At 46.4% G+C, this 20372-nt stretch overlaps 3 long non-coding RNA genes across 3 annotated transcripts in view; 1 reads left to right on the top strand and 2 right to left on the bottom strand.

Moving 5' to 3' along the window:
- Positions 1 to 11620: 11620 nt before the first annotated feature.
- On the bottom strand, positions 11621 to 13560 carry LOC132436311 (uncharacterized). The gene is made up of 2 exons (XR_009521763.1): positions 12867 to 13560; positions 11621 to 12223 (listed from the first exon to the last, which is right to left on the bottom strand). It is a non-coding gene; the product is annotated as an uncharacterized lncRNA (long non-coding RNA).
- Positions 13561 to 13605: 45 nt separating this feature from the next.
- LOC132436309 (uncharacterized) lies at positions 13606 to 19211 on the bottom strand. Its single transcript, XR_009521762.1, has 3 exons — positions 18836 to 19211; positions 17728 to 17778; positions 13606 to 14181 (listed from the first exon to the last, which is right to left on the bottom strand). It is a non-coding gene; the product is annotated as an uncharacterized lncRNA (long non-coding RNA).
- The window catches only part of LOC132436312 (uncharacterized), a 43593-nt gene continuing 41103 nt past the window's right edge, over positions 17883 to 20372 (top strand). Inside the window, exon 1 of the long non-coding RNA XR_009521764.1 lies at positions 17883 to 18078. This is a non-coding gene — a long non-coding RNA (uncharacterized lncRNA). The remainder of the gene's footprint in view (positions 18079 to 20372) is intronic.

Below are 20372 nucleotides of genomic sequence, written 5' to 3'. Positions count from 1 at the left end.
AGTCTGTCAGCTTCTTAGGGACGCAAACTTTCATTTTAGCACCGGAAGCAATTCTGATGGGATGTCTCACCTCCATCTTCCTCTCCAGCCCATCCCTTCCTCTTTCTCCGTCTACCTCTACATGAATGGTAAGGTAGTGGTTGCTTCCCAGAGTTACGTTGTCCACAATACTTTCTTTGGTGTCTGTATTAGTTTCCTGGGGCCGCTGTGACAAAGTACCACAAACCGTGTGGCTTAAACAACAGAAATGGATTGTCTTATGCTTCTGGAGGCTGGAAGACCCAGCTCGAGGTGTTGGCAGGGCCATGCTCCCTCTCACGGTGATAGAGGAAGCTCTGTTGCAGCCCCTTTCTTAGCTTCTGGTAGTTCCTTGACCTGTGGCAGCATGAGTCCAATCTTCACGTGGAGTTCTCCCCAGGTGCGTGTCTGGGTCCACATTTTCCCTTCTTATTATAAGGACACCAGTCATACTGGATCAGGACCCTTCCTAATGACCTTTGTTTTGACTTGATTACCTCTGTAAAGGCCCTGTCTCCAACACCGGTCACATTCTGAGGTCCTTGGGGGTTAGGACTTCACCGTATGAGTTTTTGCAGGGACAATTCAACCCAAATTGTGTCCTTGTCTTTCACACAGGAGAAATGGGACTGTTGCCCCCTTGAGTTGTGCAGCGGGTCAGCTGTGAAAGTGAGGAGTGTCACAGCCAAGCATATTTATACACTGACAGTTCCCAAATTATCTCTCTGAACTCCAGACCCATCTATGTAATAGCCTCGTCAACATCTCCATCTGCATCACATCCATTGAACTCTTATCTCTTAAGAGAATCTGATTGCTACAAACCTATTTCAATACCACTTGTTAATAAAGGAGTTGGGAGTGACCTCATCTCTCTGAACCCAACTCCCTCATCTGATAAATTGTCACTGAATCAAACTTGCGTTCTTTCGCCCTCCTGTGGTAAAGCCAATCTACTGACACTGGGTTGTGATAAAGGAAAGTGCAGTGTTTATTGCAGTTACCAAGCAAGGAGTACAAGCAGCTGATGCTCAAAAGACCTGAACTCCCTGGTGGATTTCAGGGAAAGGTTTTTAAAGACAGATTGAGGGAGAGTCGTGGGGTGCATGCTCAGCTCGTGGACATTTTTCTGATTGGTTGGTGGTGAGGTAATCGAGAGTCAACATCATCAACTTCCTGGTTCCAGCCACTCTGGGTCTATGTGCTTGAGGTCAGCATGCAGTTAATATCCTCCACCTGGTGGGGCTTTCAGTATCTGCAAAACAGCTCAAGGATATGGCTCAGAATATTATGGCCCCTGAAGAGGAACTAAAATTCTTTGTTTTATGACTAAACTCCTATTTTGTCTTGCTTCACTGTTTTCCTTGGTTTCTGCATTTTTCCCTTCTCCGACTAAATTTGCTCTCTGGAACTCAGGGAAGGCTTAGGAGGCTAAGGTTTTTCTATAAACAAGAGGCAGAGAACACAGCAGGGTCCAGCTTGGTTACAAAATGAGTAATGATACCTAACTTGCAAAGATATGAGAATTAATTTACATATAAAAATAACTGACCAAGGGTGGCTTTCAATAAATATGAATCATTACAACTTCCAAGCTTTTATATACTTCTTAGCTTGGAGAAGTTATTTATCTATAAATATCTACATCTCACTCCTAATAAAGGAATGCGTTTCATGAATCATTCTACCATTCACGAGGGCAAAAATCGTACAATAAAACATCACCTAAAGATGACCTACAACCGTAAATAAACTATATTTTTCCTTATCATTGATATTCAGAAAAGAGGAAAATGAGGAGAAATCATGCCATACAGTAGATTGATGTAATGCATTTTTTTCAGGCTTCAGTTTTCAAGTCATTTTACAATGTTTGATTGGTCCCAGGCTATACGGTCCATCTATTAAGGGGGCTGAGCAAATCAAAGTTTTAATAATTTTGCTGCATGTCTCTTAAAAACCCTCCCTTTCAAGCATCGAGGAGCATTTGCTGCCTAAAGACAGTCCAGGAATTGCTGAAGAGCCCAGCTGTATTACGTTCCTGCTGTTTTTAGATAAGCACAGCTTTGATCAGTAGCCCTTCCAACCACCAGTTCCTCTTTCATCTTCCTTCTTTCTGGAAGAAGTGAATTTTGAGCAGGGCATAAAAAGAAGTGATGGATGGACAGAGAGAAGAAAGGAAGGTAGCCCCATGGGGGAGAATCTCAAGGGCCAGGGTTCAGAAGCAAGCAGAAAAGGAGCACCCCTGGGTGACAATAAGCGAATGTGCCTGAAAACACAGGAGGTTTCCTTTGAATAGGGAGAAAGGAGGAGCAGGCTGGGGGCATGATGGAGGCAGGGGCTTTGCTGATTGGTCAGAGACTGGCTTGTTTTTGTGGATTTATAAGGCGCTGAAGGCTTAGCACAGACACAGCTTGAGCAGCTAGAATACGGAGAGTATAGTGCTTGCCCAGGAAGGAGTCAGGGGGAGGAGCAGAGAGGAGGGAAGCAGGGGAGGGCACCGGGAAACCGGAAAGACATCGCTTCTAAAGGGCTCAGAAGCAAGTCACAGGCAGCCTGGAGGGACCCAGAGAGGGAGGGGGGACACAAGGGCGAGGCAGAAACCAAATTAGGTTGTTCCATTCTAGCATCCGGAAACTTCCTTCTCGAGGCAGCTCTTCCCAGGGCTCTACAGGGCAGGGACCAACCCTGCATACAGGTCATCTCCACCCGGAAGGAGAGCAGGCAGGGTAGCAATTGGCCGAGGTGGGAAAATCCTGGCAGATGAAATTCAACAGAGGCAGCCGCTGTTTGCAGGTAGTCCAGCTGTTTCTCAGAATCAACAGACCACAGAAAAGTTCGCCCTCGATTATTGATTCACTTGGCACTGCTGCAGCTTCCCAGGAGGGTGTCCTGTTTTGTCTTTATGTCTGTATTTACACATCTTGCTAACAGTGCCTTGTGATACAGTCTTGAAGATCGATAGGATCTTTGCTATTGTTTCCAGGTCTGTGTTACAGGAAACATAAATCAAACCCCTCACTGCAGCAGAAGGAGGGTTTAAATTAGATGTGGTCCTGCAGCCATGAGTCATCTTCCTTCAGCCTCCCTCCCAATGATGAGCTTGAGATAAGGAAGAAAAACCACCTCTACCCCAGAGGATGTAGTGAACCAAATGGGATGGTACTCTGCTTTCCTGCGCTCTGCCCTCACCATTTCGCCTCTAGAGTTCCAATCCCCTGGACAGTCATTTTAAGCACTAAAGCCCTCGCTTATCTGAGCCCTAGCAACCTCCAGGAAGAATATCAAAGCAAAGAAGGGATGTGCAGAGGAGGCCCCCAGACCATCTTGGTTGCCCCCTGCCCCCATTTTGCTGGGGTCCCGCTGTCACTACCCTCAAGCTGGCTTTCAGTGCCTCTGGTCTCAGTGCCTCGGGCATGTTTACTGTCTTTGAGACAGAGACACCTCACTGGGTGGGTCTCTCCACTAGTCAACATTGAACTTTCCAGGGTGCTTACAAGATGTTTCACCAAATAACTTTAGTCTGTTCTATCTTTATCCTTTTATCTGTATTGCATAACAGCTTAAAAGAATCGCCACAGTTCGTATAACTACATGCATATATTTACACCATTTACAGATACACAGTAAATACTCTAGGGTGTCCCCCCGCCCCCGCAAGCTCCTCTTAGAAAGGACCGCGCCTGGGTGCCCTCGGAGTACCTCCCCATCAGGAGCCCGAGTCTCTGCCTCCACAGCTGCGTGGCCTCCGCTCAGTTACTCTGGGAAATGGGCAGGGAACCTTGGTAGGACATGAATCTCGCAGCACAGATATTTGACAGAGTATGTTCGTGAACAAGCGCCTTGAAGCCATTCTGCCAGAGCCTGGCCAGCAGCTCTCCTCACAAGAGTTTCTCTGGTCCACGACGCGGTGTGTGTGGCTCAGCGCAGAACTCTTCACTGCCTGGAGGAAAATGGCCTCCGTGGAGCAGCCACTAGGGGGGGCCCAAGAGCCTCGGCGGAGCCGGCTGGTTCTTCACACGGTTTCAGAACGTGGCAGAAGGCAGATCCTTCCGGAGATGCAAAGAGAACATCCCAGTGGAACCAGCTGAGGACTAAGAACACAGGCATCGATCACAAGATATCGGAGAGCAGAGGTGCCCCCACAGGAGGGCCTGAAACACAGACTAGAGAGCTTGGCGTATATTTAGGCAGATGGACTGTTGTTGCTTAAAATCAGAGCCCCTCAGCCTCCTGGGGGTCGGGGACCCTCGCGAGCGTTGGATGACAGTTCTGGACCCTCACCCTAGAAAAGTGCATCTATGCGTAAAATGTCATTGTCAGTTTCAGGAGGTTGAAGGATCACCCTGATTCCATCCCTGGACCTGGGATTTAATGCATCCATCCTTAGGGCAAGAGAAATGGCAACATCTCAGGCTGGCATCTGGCATGAGATATCCACAGAGCAGGTGTTCAGATGATTAAAGACAAGGTGTTTGTCAGGAAAAGAGGCCAGTGGATGACAGAGACAGGCAGCCGCATAATTGTAACAGGACGATGTTGGCCAAAATGAAATATTGATTAGCAATTATATGGTCCAATAAATGGGGACATGTCCCTGGAGGCATGCATGCAATTCTTGGCTTTACCAATCATTCACGTATCCAACAAATATTTATCACAAACCCACCATGTGTGAGCTGGGGATATAGCAGGGTCCCTGTCCTCACGTGCCTGACACAGTGTGGACACGGTGTGGACACAGAAAATAAACAAGTGATGTCAGGTGAAGAGTGCTACAATGAGGGGGAAGGTTTCACTGAAAGGACAACTTTGAATATATACAAGAATAACCTGAAGGAGTGAAGTATGCATATGTCTGGGAGAAAGTTTCTGGATAGAGGGAATAGCAAGTGCAAAGGTCCTGGGGCAGGAGCACACTTGGCATGTTTGAGGATCAGCACGCTGACGGGCATGGCAAGGATGAGCAAGGGGAGGGGCAGTAGGAGAGGAGGTCTGTCTGAGAGGGAGGTATGGGATCCTTGGGTTTTGTTCCCAGTGTGATGAGAAGCCACTGAAGGATCTTGAACAGGGAAGTAACATGATCTAATTTAGCTTTTCTAAAATGAATCGGCCCCCAGTGGAGAAAGTGAATAGGCATGGTCAGTACTCTCATGGGAGTAACAATCAGTCATATTCTCCTGTTTAATCAGGTAAATTATCCACTCTTCCTTGATCTTGAGGTGGGGTCAGCAAACTTTTTCTGTAAATGGCCAGATAGTAAATATTTTAGGCTTTGCGGACCGTATGGCCTCTGTCATAACTACTCCACTCTGCCTCTGGAGCTTGAAAGCAGCCTTCCACAGTATGTACATGAATGAAACTGGCTGTGTTCCAGGTGACCAGCCATCCCAACTTGCCTGGGACATAGGGGTTTTCCAGGATCTAAGAGTTTCAGTGCTCAGCTGAGATAGTGTGGGCAAATGGGGATGGTTGATGAATTCCAAGAAAACTTTATTTATGGACACTGAAATTTGAATTTCATATATATCTCACATGTCATGAAATAATCTTCTTTTGATTTTCCCCCCAATAATTTAAAAATACAAAAACCATGCTTAGTTCACACAAAAACAGGTGGCAGTCTGGATTTGACCCACAGGCTGTAAGTTGTCAACCCCTGGTCTTGAGGACCCATCAGTGAAAGTCATGGCTACTCACGCTTTCCCTCCTCCTATGTTTCCCCTCCATCCTGATGCCAGCCCCTGCCCACCTCTCTAGCCTCATCCCCTGCAGGTCACCATGTTCCTGCCATACTAGCTGGGTCTGGGTTCTGTGGCTGTTCCAGACTCCACCCACTTGAAGACTTGATACATGCTGTCCCTTTATCCTGAGAATTCTTCCCCTGCCTTTTCACCTGGAGAATGGATAGCTCCTACTCAGAGCGAAGGTTACATACTGCTCTCTGCGTTAGACTTTCTCATACACGCCCTTTGTTTTTTCTGCCCCAAAGGTTGACCAGCAGCCTATGTCCTGGCTTGGAGTGAAGGCTGCCCCAATGGTAATATAACCAGTTCTCTGGCTCAGGGATTCAAACTGGAGACACGGGGAGGGAGAAGTCACTTGATAGCACATGAGGAAACTGCAAAGACACCCCAAGGAGGCAGGCAAGCAGAGGCCATGAAGTAGCAGGGCCATGAGAGCCCAGTGTTCGTAGAGCATGAGTCAGCAGTAGTTCCAGGTGAGCAGGGGCTGTAGGCAAGGATGGAGGCAGATAAGGCAGCAGGAAGAGCAGAAAGATGGAGCAGATGGGTCACCATCACGGTTGAGACTTGATCTATTTCTACAGTCTGGGGAGCGACCAGACATCCCAGACTCTGGCGTACTCATGAATCCTGACTGTCCACTTAACACGAGGCCTTGCCTTAGGACTGTTTGGGGGCTCCCGTGTGATTCCCGTCTCCTTCCTGCCATGAGGCCCCTTCCAAAAAAACCTTCCCCAGCTCAGTGCCTTGCACAAAGTAGGTACTTGAGAAATATACAAGGATTTGTAAGATGTGAAATTTGTAAGAATGAGTCACTTGAGATGATCTAAGAAAAAACTGCTTCTTGCAATCAAAATTTCCTAACACACTACCTACATTTTGGGGTTGTGATGTGTAGCCACTTTCTTGGGGATGAATACAGGGCCCTATCCATGCCTTATGCAGCCCAGCACATCACTCACTGTAATTGCTGAGCAAAGGATCCCATCTGAGAGCCTGAGCTCATGCAGAGACATAGGAGGGACCAGAAAAGTCTCAGGTACGGGTTGTTAGGGTGCAGGGAGAGGGACCGTAAATACCGTAGCCACACATCCAAAGGGTGGACGAGAAGGTCTCACTTCTTTGTATCCAGCCACTATCGAGAGCCACGTGGGAAACCAGACAGGACGTGCTGCCCGGAAGACGGGCAGCCTTAAGAAATGAGAAGGACTTTAATTAGTTCTCGACTGGGCTAAATGTGCCAGAACAGTGAAAAGGAAGAGACTTTCTCCAGGTGGAGCAAGATTGGTTCTTGTCTGGCATATTTAATGGGTCAACAGACACTCAACAGAACAAGTTATTCCACTCCTCTCCCCCTCCCCCTCAGGCCTTTGAAAACTTACCTTATCAAAATTAAAGCTAGATTCTGCTGTCAGTGGAAGCTCTTAATGAATGAATTTGGAATACTCAGATAATGCACTTGAAATCCTTTCAAACCACTGCAGTTGTGATATGCAGGGGCACATCCTACCTCTAGGGGGCAGTATCCCAAGAAGAGAGGGGCCCCGGGCTGAGAGCCCTGGGCACAGGCGGATGCTCACTTGAGCACTTCAGTTGAGATCATAGCACTGGCTTTTCCCTGGTTCCAGAAAGAAAGAAAAAGTCCCAGTTGAATAAGATGTAAAAGGCATTTTACCTGGCTTTTTGGAGAAATTACAATTCTTCACATACACGTGCACTACACACACACTCACACAAGCACACGTGCGCACTCAGCACAACCCGCCTCTCCCCCAGTCACCTGCCAGATAGCACGATGTGCTTCTTTTGCTTAAAAGGTGATCTTTTCTCTGTAGCTGTGTGGCTGTTATTTTTTTATACATTTATTTTTCAAATAAACTCAAACTTCTAAATTATCTCAGAACGATTAAAGACACTCGGCTGTATTTTTGAGAGGGGAACTCCCCACCACATACATTCCAGGTTCGTAGTTCCATTGCTCTCTGGAGGGAATTGCTGGGGAATGCTTTGGAAACTCAAAGGTAACTCAACCTCTGTCGAGGTGAAAACATCTACTCTTCACTTGCCAAGGTCACGACTGAATTTCTCTTTAATTGGGTGGCTGCCTGAAGGCCCAGCGTGCTGTCTCTTATTCTTATTCATGCCTTTCTGTCACACCACAGATGGCGTTTCTTCCTTCCCGCCCCCGTGTTATCCGGTATCTACTTCAAAGAATCTGCAGCTCAGCTCTTCTCTTATTCATTTGCCTGCATCCTCACTAGACTGCATATTCTATACACTGTACTCTGGGGAGAATATCTTATTTTTGAATTCTCAGTGAGTAGCTTAACACCTGACACATAGTAGGAACACATGGTTGAATGTCGGTTGAATGAATGTCTTCCTCATCTTGGTGTATCCTATGCATAGTGTTTAAATATTCTCAGTATGTGATAAATTTGCATCACGTAAACCATTTCTGTGGAACACATATGGTGGCCTGCTTTCTAAATCAGGTTATCTTATGACCAGACCCTTTGGAATGAATCTTCGTTAGCCAACTACATTTTGGTGAACTTGTATGTGGCTTGAAACCCTTCCTTTTCCTTCGGAAAGCTTGGAAGGAAGCTTGAATATTAAAGAAAGTAGATGTCCCCACAGGCCCTGGGGACTCCTTCTACCTCCCCACAGGCCCTGCGGGCTCCTGCCATGGCTTTGCACCCAACAGCTTCCTTGAGCCTGCACCAAGGGAGGGGAAACAGAGGGGCAGTAAGGCATCCAACTGGTGGCTCTGGGGTTGGCTTTTCATGATAGGGAAAGAGGCAGGAAGGGAGGAAATGGCCTAATGACGGGGTGCTGTGACGTGAACCCATCCTGCACTGTGAAAGAACCAGTTCACAGCTTCCCTAGCGCCTGTGAGAAAGAAAAATTCTTCACACACATACCTGAAAAGCATTCTAATCCAGCCCCTAACTCCTCCTAAGGCCCCTCCACAGATCCCACGCTGCTCATGCAGCCAGCAAGTGGCACAGTAAAAGCTACGAGATCTTCCCGTTACAGCTGTGCCCCCAAATTCAACAGAGTGCCCTCAGTCTACAACCTGTTGGCAACTGAATCATCAAAATAAACAAGAGCAATTAGTTTCCCAACAGTAATAAAAAAATTACTCAAAGATTCAGTGTTTCTTCATCTGAAAAGAAATAAAGGGCATCATTAAAGTCTGTGGGCACCCTGACTATGGCTCTATGATGCCATCTACTTCCCCGAGGCCTCAATGTCTTTGTTTAGGTGACTATCCAACTCCTGGACTGAGAGCAACTTGGGGAAGGGACCTGGTCTCCTCCTCTGTGTCCCCAGAGCCCAGGACAATACCAGACACAAAGTCATCACACAACCCACATCTGTCCAGTCGATGGTGGATGACGCAGGGAAAGGAGAGCATGTAATCACGGACCCATCCACCGAAGTCTAGAATACCGAATTAGGGAGTGTCCCCTTGAAACCGGAAGGAGACACTTCTCAGATGAACAAAAGGGCAGGGGACTTTACGTGGCATCTAGTCACTCAGCCAGCAAGCACTGTTTGACTTCCTTTTGTGCCCACCCTTTGCGGTGACACTCAAGAGACCACCACCAGGATGAAGTGGCGAGGCCTGGGTCCACCTTGGGCGCAGACTGATGGGACAGCCTTGGGCATGTTCCTCAACCTTTTTGGGCTTCAGTTTCCTCATCGGAACAAAGAGGAAACTGGTTTCCAGTTCTAACAATCTATTGTCTTCTGATTCGAGGAAGTATACAAAGAAGAAAACACAGATTTAAGAAGCATCCAGGAAAAAGGTGTAGACTAGCCATGTACATATGAAGCCGCTGTGCTGTTTCACAGAACCTCCTTTGGGGATGGATGGAACACTGGACAGGCCCTGAGTGCCAACTGTCACATTCAAGGTACACGCTGTTCTAAGGTGAAAGGATTCACAGGTCCTCACTGGCATGGATCACAAAGTAAGGCCTGTCTCGAGCGGAAGAAAACATCTTAACGTGGCTGCCTGGTTTCTCTGTTGCCTCCCAGATTGCATGTGATTTTAACAACACTTCCTAGTGAACGCTTTCATCTTGCAAACCACATTCGGCGTCAGTAAGTGTCCCCAGGAATGCTTATTGCAGACAACCAGCAGTAATACTCCCAGGGGGAGTTGGAGAGATGCAGGCTGGGCTAGCGAGGGATGCTGTGATCAGAGATCGGAGCGGTGGGACTGGTAGACACGGCTTCACAGTGTGTGTTCCTTACATGTAGATCTGCAGAAAGAACGGGTCCCTAACCCTGAATGCAGCACGGACCCAGGCAGGAATCGTAATAAGCTGTTATGTGAGTCAACCTAGTAGAAAAGATACAGAATGCCCTTTTTTTTGGCTCCCTGCTTAACTCCATCTGAGCAAAATCTCAGGGTGAGTGGGAGGGAGGAGCAATGCGTGAGGCCATCCTTGAGCTGTCGCTGAGCCTGGGAATGACTCAGAGCCTGTGGCTCTGCGTCAGCCGACGCTGCAGCAGTTGGCTGGGTCCCTGAGTTGGCTGGTCCGTGTCCTCGTAGTTTGGCCACTCCCTTCTTGATTCCAAGCTACTGCTTAGATGTTCCTTCCCTTCCCTTCTCTTTCACTTCACCGTTACAGAGTTTCACAGTATTTGGCTTTCCCTGCATGAAGAGTACTCTCAGGGAAATATTATCCTATGACTCATCCCTCTCCTATTCTACACGCTTCCCTCAGAATCCCTTGACAAAGCAGATGGGGGCCTGGGGATACTGATCCAATGCTGGTAGGATTAACCCAGTTTCTACACAGCCTCAGTCGTGAAGCGTGAGGTTCTGTGGAATAACCGGGCCAGGGAAGGAGCCAGGTAAACGATAGAACCTTAGATTTAGGAGACCCACGTTCAGTTGTGGTTGGCATGACCAGACCACTCTGTCTGTGGAAGGAGCCCCGATCCGGGCATCTCTGCCCTGCCTTTTCTGGGTCAAGTGAAACGGTGTGCCTGGGGGTGATTTGTGTAACAGTAGAACCCTCTATCAACTCTCCTTCCATTAGCGTGCACTCCAGAAAAACACAAGAAAGGAATGTCAGTGGATTAATTATTTCAGGGGCGTCTGGGTCTCCTCTCGAGCGTGGGTGATGCCAGGAGGGAGGACATGGGAAGGGAAGGAGGCGCAGGCCAGGCAGGAATGGCCCTCTTCTTCTCCAGATAGAAGCTTCTCAGGACCTTTACCGTGTATCATAGGCATGTGGACTGCACTCACGTGGTCTTTTCCAGCAAGGGACTTGGAATTATTTTGCAAAGTTTTGCTCGTTTGATTCCCTAATAAATGTAACTGGAACAATCAGAATGGTGCCAGGCAGAGTGTGAGCCACTGAACGCCCATTCCTGGAGATCTCAGACACGCTTAACGTAAAAGTACCCCAGCGCCTAGGGCAGCACCTGGCACATGGTAGCCCCTCAACACACAACTTATTTGATAAATGAAGGGTCGAATGAACTGGCCTCTGATGGTCCCTCCAATCCTTTCATTTTGATTAAACATATACTAGTTCATTTAGCCAAGTCACGGGAGAGAAGTTTTAGCCCAGCATAAACAGAACCTACTTCTTACTTTAAACACCTCTCAGAGAAAGAATGTGTTTCAAACCAGACCACCCGGCTGGTCCAAGTGTCCCAGAAGCTACATTGGGTTTAAAATGTTTGGATTTGCTATGACAGCCCACACACAGTTCATGTATAATTTCCTGATGGAAATTCATCGAAACATAAGGAAGAAGGACCCTGTGTACAAATTCAGTAATCAGCCTGGTAATTGATTAAAATCAGTAGAAATCAAACATGTTCTAGAATTTCTGAAAGGTCAGTTAGGCCACGTATAAGTTTATTAAGAAGTTGTCTTTTTATGATGACAAGTAGAAGACCCCCACAACTTAATTTTTTACCTATAAGCATGGGCTTTACGAAACCTAGATATACACCGGTTTTAGTTTTCCATAAGCATGGGTTGAACAACTACCACATGCCTAGCCTTGTGCTGGGCACTCTGGGGGACGCTGCAATCTTTTTATTGACTCAGGAAGACAAGAAAATTCATCATCAGCTAAATTATTTAACAACAGCATATGAGAGGCAACATTCAGATGACATATTGGTTATGAGCACAAAAGGACCAGAATTTCCTCAGTAATTACACAGGCCTGGGAGCACTGCTATAAGATGAACCTTCTTGCCCCTACCAAACAGATGTCAAGGCATTTAGTGAGCGGAAGGATGGCCTAACAGTAGCTATTTAGTGTGATAATGGCGTTTGATGGTTTGGACACAAACACCATTGTCACACTCCACAGCTCTGTTAAGGAAAATCGGTAGCCGTGAAAGTGTTAATTTCACCTGCACATTCCACCATAGCCACTGAGCATCACCAGAGAGCCTCGCCAGCTCCACAGAGAGACCTGAGCAAAGAAAAAGAGGGATAACGGGTCAGAGCATCTTGAGCAATGGAAAGAAACAAAGATGTCGGACTTCTGTGCTGTGGAACAGACAGGCTAATAAAGGGACCCACTGCCTTGTGGTCTGCTACCACCCACAATGTCCTCCCAGCAACAGGAAGGAAGACTTCCTCTAGAAATGAAGGAGAAATCTGTTTGCGTCAGTTTTCTAAAAGGGCTAAGAGGGGCTTCCCTGGTGGCACAGTGGTTGGGAGTCCGCCTGCCGATGCAGGGGACACGGGTTCGTGCCCCGGTCCGGGAAGATCCCACATGCCGCGGAGCGGCTGGGCCCGTGAGCCATGGCCGCTGAGCCTGCGCGTCCGGAGCCTGTGCTCTGCAGCGGGAGAGGCCGCAGCAGTGAGAGGCCCGCGTACCGCAAAAATAAATAAATAAATAAATAAATAAATGGGTTAAGAGAGAAAGAATCCCCAGAGGGAATCAATTTTAGGAAACAAATACTTAGTGGAAGCCCACATTATAAACTGTAATAACATGACTGGATTCATTGATCCTCGCTGACTCTCTCCTCACGATCTATCCCAACCCATCATCAGTAACTGTGGTCAGTTCTGCAGTCTAAGAACAATTCTTTTGCATGGGAACCTACCATTTAGACGAGCTGTAATCCACTCTCAGTAACAGCTGTTGGATACAGAGGCATCCAACGGGGCTCAGATGTCACATCTTACTCACCGCAGTGGTTTCCCACTGCAGTAGCGGGTGATAGATGAGAGGAGGGAAGGACAGGAGGAAAATGGAGAGAGGGGCACCATTCCATTTTTTTGTTAATAATACTCCTTTTCTAGCAAAAGGGAGCCTCCTGTGCATAAATTCCTTCTGGTTTACTTGATTTCTTGTTTAAAAAAAAAAAAAAGGTTTCTGACTGATGTATGATCTCCTGCCCACAGTGGAGCATGAGAGCAAATAAAGCATTTTATCTCAGCCTTTCTTTTCCCCAAAATGCTGGAAATGGAGAGGGGTGGAGGCCAGTTTACTCTTTCCCCAAGATAACTGAGTTGTTAACCAGAGCATTGCTTCGGCCGTAAAATGGGCCCATTCTTAACTTGAAAATGAATCCTTCTGCCTTTTTTTTCAGTAAAAATGTCCCTTATTCACACGCAGACTGTGAAACAAACCTCTTCAACCTGGCCCGTGCGGTTGAGAGCGCACCACGGAAGCCACTCAGCTTCCGCGGGGTTGGAGTGTTGACCCCGCCTCTTTTTTTCTCTCCGGTTTTATCGAGATAGCTAGCATATTCATTTTAGGTGTAAAACATCAGACTTTTTCTGTTTTTTCTTTTCTTTTTCACTGTGTTGATTGCTCATCTTCCTACGAAGAGACTGACCTCCTTTGGTTCCTGTCTGTGACCCTGGCTCGCCTTTTCAGGGTGCAAGGTGGCAGGAAAGCGCTACCTGTCTCACTCTTAGACCTGCTGTCTTCAGGGGGAATTTTCCCCTGGGCATCTGGCAAGACTCACACCGAATACCAGCTCTAGAGTTCCAGCTGGCCCCCTTTGCTACCGCAAACCCCTGGCACGCTGGGTGCAGCCGCAGGGGACACACTCGTGTGATTAACCATCCCTGGTTCTTCCCTTCCCTACAGCGCCTCCTAACAATTAGCCGGGCTCATCTGCTTTGTCTTTGCCCGAGGGACTAGAACAGAAAGCCCCCGTTCTTGGTCACTCTTGGGATGTTCTGACCATGGCGAGAGGCTCCAGAAATCTCTTAACTCAGTTGGAAAGAATCATCGGGAGGTGATCAATTCACTAGTGACAAAGGTCCTGGTAGGACACGCTTGGAGAGCTCTCTATCGGTCACGCTCCTGGGGTCATTTCACTTCAGAAGCTCATAGCAACGTCTGAGCCCTCCTGCACTTCTCCACGTGGGCCTTGTATGCCTTGAAAGCCTGAAGCTTTCGTTAACCTGCAAAAGACAGAAAAGGGAAGGAAGAGTAAACAGGGGAAAGAAGAAAAGAGAGGAGGTAGTTAATGTGTTAATGGTAAATCTTTACCAAAATCCTCCTCCAAATAAACCTCTATTTCTTTGGTCCGGGATATTCATGGCAAGGAAAAAGTCCTTGAATTTGTAGAAAAGATTTTCTTTTCTACCCATTTGTAGAAAGCTTTACCTATAAGGTTGTCCAGAGAGGCATCGTTTATAACAGTAAGAACTGCAAACAACTTAAATGTCCAACTATAGGAGAAGTGTGATATAATTATAGTCCCCCCTAGTCATTTAAGGTGATGTTGTAGAAAAATGCTTATTGACTTGGAAAGAGATTCAAGAGCTGTTATCGAATGAAGAAGTAGTTTACAAAACTATATCCACAGTATGAGCCCCCTTCTGTGAAAAAAGGCATACATGCCTGGGGCAGAAACATCAACTATTAACCATGGAATTATGGCTTTGTTTTTTCCTTTTGCTTCTCTGCATTTATTCATTCTATAATTAATGGAATAGTTTTGTAAGGAGAAAAATAATTAGAATGTAAACATTTTTAAGAAGTTTTTTTTAGTGTGGATTTCCTAATAAAAATCCCTTCTTGCAAAACATTCTTCTGAAACTGGGAGGTTAGAATTTACCCTCTTCCTACTCTGCTTGTCAACAAGCTTGAAGAGTTAGCGCTGGGCTGAGAGATGGGCCACAGGCTAATTTCCTAGCAAATTATTAGCAAAATGCTTTATTAGGCAGTACAATTATTTTATGGTATTATGGCATCAATCAAACACATTTATTGAGTGCCTATTGTGTTCCTGGATTGGGAACAATTTAAAAATATAACAGCCATCATCTTTTATTACTTCGTTGATGGTTTCTGCAGGAGCGGTTGAATTCTGTCAACCTGCAAAGCAGTTTAAATGGGCAAGTAGAATGTTTTCATTTTTTTCAAATGCCATCCAATAATATGTCACTAATAAAAAAAAATTGGAAGTGGTTAATGCCAGGATCTACTTGGATATAGTTTTAAAAATTTAAATAGTCACTTCTCATTCTGCAGGTTTAAAACAATCTTTCATATTTTCAGATTTAACAACTGAACTTAAATAGCTCCAGCTAATAAAAAAAACTCAGAAAGTTTATAAGCTGGTTGGGAAATAATTACACCTGTTATTTCCTGTGAAAAAAATTAATCCTTAAAGATAAAGAGGTAGGAAATTAATTCAGGGTGATGTGTCCAAATGCCAGCAGTTTTCCACAGCTGGAAAAGGCCTTGGGGGATCGTGTTTAATTTCTCTCCTCTGATCTCAGCTACACAAATCTCCCACTGTCTCTCTTTGAGCCTTACTTCCTGAGAGAGGTTGAGTACCAGGCATTCCTAAATGGCTCTTTATTAAAATGAAACTTCTGTGCAGTGTCCCAGGCTCCCTTCCCTCACCTTCCCAACCTGGACAGAATCTCTAGACATTTCTAGCTGCTGTGGTCAATTCAGATTGCAGCTTTCCCATTGAGTTCATGGGTATGAAAAACAGGCAAGGCTGGATTTACTCTTTTTAAAGTTGGGCGTTTCTTTTCATAAATGGGGAGGGGGCAGGAAGAGGGAGTTCACTGAGAAGAAAGCCTTTACAAAGCCAATCCTCTAGCGAATTCACCAACCTGTAAGTATTCTGCGTGCATCACACCTCCCTGTAAGATGTCTGAGATCCACAAGCACCAGGAATATCACAGAACTCCCTATGCTTTCTCAGGTCAGATATGGGCACGAGCGGCCTGTCTTTGCTTTCACATTTTATTTCCCAGGGTCTGGGAACATTCTAGGGCCAACTCCAGAGGGCTGAGAAACGAGTGCCTTGAGGACCGTGAAGTGTCACTTTGCTGCAAACCTAACCCTTCAGCACCTAAGAAAGATTCTTAAAAAGCAAATGATAAATGGTGATGCTTTTTTTTAATTCCAAATCCACGTTTCCTGTCATTTCAAATAGGTGTGTTAAAGACGTCAATTTGATTCTTTTAGACTATTATAGTCTAGAAGACAAAAGAAGTCAGTTGCATATGCCTGAGTCTTGTCATTTTGAAAGCACGTGGAAATTTTAAAATAGAATGTTCTTTTCCATAGGGAGCAAGGAAGCATTTCTTTTCTCATTGAAATCCATCTAGAGGGGAAATCAGGAAAGTTTATGCATGTGTCCATTATGCCCGTTATCGCCAACCAGAGGTGAGAGGGGATCACTGAGCAAATTCTCAGCCAAGTTGAGGTCTTCATAGACTCTTTTCAAAGAGAACTGCTGAGGCCTGGGGGTTCCTAGGAACCAGTTTCATTTCTATGCAGGTGTCCAGCTATTTCCAGTGCTGTTCAGGGAACAATACCAGTTGGACAGAGGAAAAGCTCCAATGTTGGAGTTTTAGAAGTTGAGAAACAAAATGGAGGGAGCCCTGCGGTTGTGCTTGCCCTGAAACAGGGGGAAGGGAAGGACTTCTGGGCAAACAAACCTCCTAATTCCAGGTATCCTACGGGTGGAATCTTGTTTGAAGGCCTTGGTGTTACTGTTAAATCAGACCATCATAAAACAGGAAATGGCTTCATATACGGCCACTCCAAGGCCATGCCACCTCCAGGCCCTAGACTCCTCCCCACTCCTTCACCTTCTCCTTTCCCTCCACTGGGGGGAGAAGCATCTTTAGGAGAGTCTCCAGTTTTCTTAGGCTCTCTGAAGATGCAGAATAATCGTGGCAGACAGATTCCATTGTGGTGTGTGTAACATGTCACATTGCTTAGGTGCTGTAGGGTGTTTGTAAACACCTGGGTGGCAGCTCACCCTCACTTCTCAAAGTCAGTGGCCCCCCAGAGGAACAGCCTAAATCACACAGGGGAGTTGGAAGACACTGGAATGTGTGTGGGGAGGCACCTACCTTCCAGTCACCTCATGTCTTCTCTGGGCCCAGGGCCCCTTCTCTGCCAGTGGGATGGTGCCTTCTGTTCTCCCCTCTCCTGGCTGTATGGGGGTGGCCATGGGCGCCAGCCCTGAGCTTCTGTGGGGTTTAGGCCTTTCCCCGCTCCCTTTATGGGATCCAGGGTTTTAAAGTAAACAGTTCTTTCTCTTTCTGATAAGTCACATTAAAGTATCGATTTGGAGGGTGGGAGGGCACGACCTTAGCCCTTAGTCATCGTCACCTTTGGTCAAGCTCACTAAGCAGGACTGGAAGGCCTGCGTCCCCCTCCTGGGGCCGAAATGGAGGCCCTGCCCCTGCTGAGCACAGTATTTCCCTCAGAAACCCAGGTTTAAACCCGTTTAACTCCTTCCTCACAGGAAGACCGCAGTTTATTACACTGTCACCTCCTCAGATTTCTAGATCCAGAAAAGTCACCTGATCATAGGAACCTATTAAATATATCCTTGGCTCATCCTACTTCAAGCTCTCGGCCAATATTTGGAAGCCAATCTCACGCTCCTCTTGAACCAATCGTTTCTGACGTAGTTACAATCTACTTACTCGTTCACGCCAACAATGATTTATTAAGCCCCTCCTTACCTGTTCAGCTCTGGTATCACAATGGTGAGCGAGACAAATGGAGTTTACATCCTGGTTAAAAAAAAAAAAAAAAAAAAAGACAGATAAAAGAGAGAGCCATACAAAGGCAATAACAACCACCACCACTGGAGGCTGCCCCTGGCCCTAAACTAGTCTGTCAGCTGCTATTATCTTTAATGTTTCTGATAATTTCTTTTCCTCCTCAGGCCACTTTGCTGTTTTGCCTTCTTACGCTTTGAAAAGAAGCTATTTGTTATCCTCTCTAGTAAGAACCAGTCCTCACTTCAGATCGCATTTATCCTGGTCGAAGCTCATGACCCTCTGGGAAGAAGAGGCAGCCTTAACTATTGGGTATGTTGCCATTTTGCCCTACACAGAATTGGAAGGGAAAGCAAATATGCTCTGGCGTTTCTTCTTCTTCCCTAAGAACTGATGTCAAGAAATGAGTCCCGGGCTTCCCTGGTGGCACAGTGGTTGAGAGTCCGCCTGCCGATGCAGGGGACACGGGTTCGTGCCCCGGTCCGGGAAGATCCCACATGCCGCGGAGCGGCTGGGCCCGTGAGCCATGGCCGCTGAGCGTGCGCTTCCGGAGCCTGTGCTCCGCGGTGGGAGAGGCCACAGCAGTGAGAGGCCCGCGTACCGCGAAAAAAAAAGAAATGAGTCCCAAGTTTGCCCCTATCTTTGGTCCTGCTTCTGGTCCCTTCCCTCCAACCACCTGAGATCAAACTGAGAACTTGTTCCTAGAAAAGACCAGGGTGCTCCGGGAGGGCTGAGGGATTGGCCATGGCCTTGTGAAGGCTGGCACATTCATATGGTAAAAGCCCAAATGTTCATCCTGAAGTGGGACAAAAACATTGGCGTGGGTCCTGTGGAGGTCGCCCGGCTCCAGCTTTGTTCAATGGCTCTGGTGTCACCCTGACGCCTCGCTGGTCCTGCCTGGGATAACTTGCTTTGTACTTTTAAATCTGCTTCTCCTGGTTGCAGCAACCGTATTTCTTTTCAGAACTACTGTTGGTTTTTCACCTTTTCAGTGACACAGAGTCCCAAGTCCCCAATATAGATATTCTTTCAAACAGCAGGACAGGTTCCCCCCACACCCAGGCCTCACCGCATGAACATCCGGGTCGCTTTCACCAGCTTTGCTCGGTCTCTGAAAGTTGATGCGTTTTTGCCGAGACAGTTTCCCTTTCATTTGGAAAACCATGGTGAAGACAAATGTTCAACTTTCAGATGATTTCCTTTAAATTCCCAGCCATGGTACTTGCAAGGATTTTGAATTTCAGAGAAAGGGTAAATCTTGCCCTATTTATAATCCTTAACAAACTTCTTCCAGCAAATCACAGAACACCTGCCTCTGCTGCTTTAAAATGACTTTTTTTTTTTTAATTATAGGGGATGCATTCTTTTAAGATAAGATAGATTTGAATCCTGCAAGGTTGAAGTTCAGCTTAGAATGTCTGAAATCCCTAATGTTTGTACTCAGATACAGGCTGCAAAACGGGGCTTTGCAAACAGAGATAAAACAAAATCGGGTAACTTTCCACTGGTTGCAGCTGGAAGCAGGCTCCGCCTCCCGTGGGTGACTGACAGTGGTTTTCTCTTCCTTCCTTGAGTGGCAGGCTTTTTGAGACGGAAAAAAAAAGGAATCAGTTCCAATGAAGACGCCAAACTTTTGCCAGGGGGGAGGCCGAAGTTTGAGAACTTGGAATCCAACCTCAAAAGAGTCTCGTTCGAGATTCTTTTGCCACTCAAATTTTTGCCTTTGCAAAAGACACTTTATATTTCTGAGCCTTTAGTTTCCTCTCTGTGTAGCAAAGCTGAAGATACTAGCTTGTCATTTGCTCTGAAACCTTGGTGAAATAGGAGATGAATTTGTTTTTATTAATAATAGAGAAAAACAAAGATGGATGTAGAGAAATTACCAAGGTCTTGAGCTGTTATCGACTAATTGGTTATTTATTGGGGTAGTGAAGAAAAAGAGACCAAAGGAGTTGAATTTACCATGAGGGAAAGGGCCAAGCACAGGAGGACAGGCAGGATGCTGAGTGGCCACAGCTTCAGGTTGGCCATCAAGAGAATCAAAACCACTTTCAAACCAACATCCCAATCCAGGACCCAAGTGAAAACATAGAGTGTTGACAGCGAGTCCTGGTTTCACCACTGTAGTCACACACAGGCCACCTTCTCCCACTAAAGGTCCTGCTCTTATGGGTGGAAATGGGCTCAGAACACCGTTAGGCATTGGGGGGAGGGGCCTGACTGCAGGGGGCAAAGGGGAAGGGTCATCATTTGAGTGAGTGGTACCCACTCCCGGGAGGCAGTTGCAGACCAGCTGCAGACATTATGATACTTCCTGCCTAAACACTTCAACACTTAATCCCCAAGGAATAGGAGTATTCTGCTTAACCCGAGTACCATTATCAGAGTGAAATTAACAGTAATTCCCTAATAGTGTCTAATATTTAGCTCATTTTCAAATTTCCCAATTATCTCCAAAATCTCTTTAGAGCTGCTTTTTCTTTCTTTCTTTCTTTCTTTTTTTTTTTTTTTTTGGAGTATAATTGCTTTACAATGTGTGTTAGTTTCTGCTTTATAACAAAGTGAATCAGTTATACATATACATATGTTCCCATATCTCTTCCCTC

This window comes from Delphinus delphis, chromosome 13 (assembly GCF_949987515.2).
Source record: "Delphinus delphis chromosome 13, mDelDel1.2, whole genome shotgun sequence".
Lineage (NCBI taxonomy): Eukaryota > Metazoa > Chordata > Mammalia > Artiodactyla > Delphinidae > Delphinus > Delphinus delphis.
The sequence above is the reverse complement of the archived record's forward strand: the minus strand, read 5'-3'. Positions and strand labels throughout refer to the sequence as shown.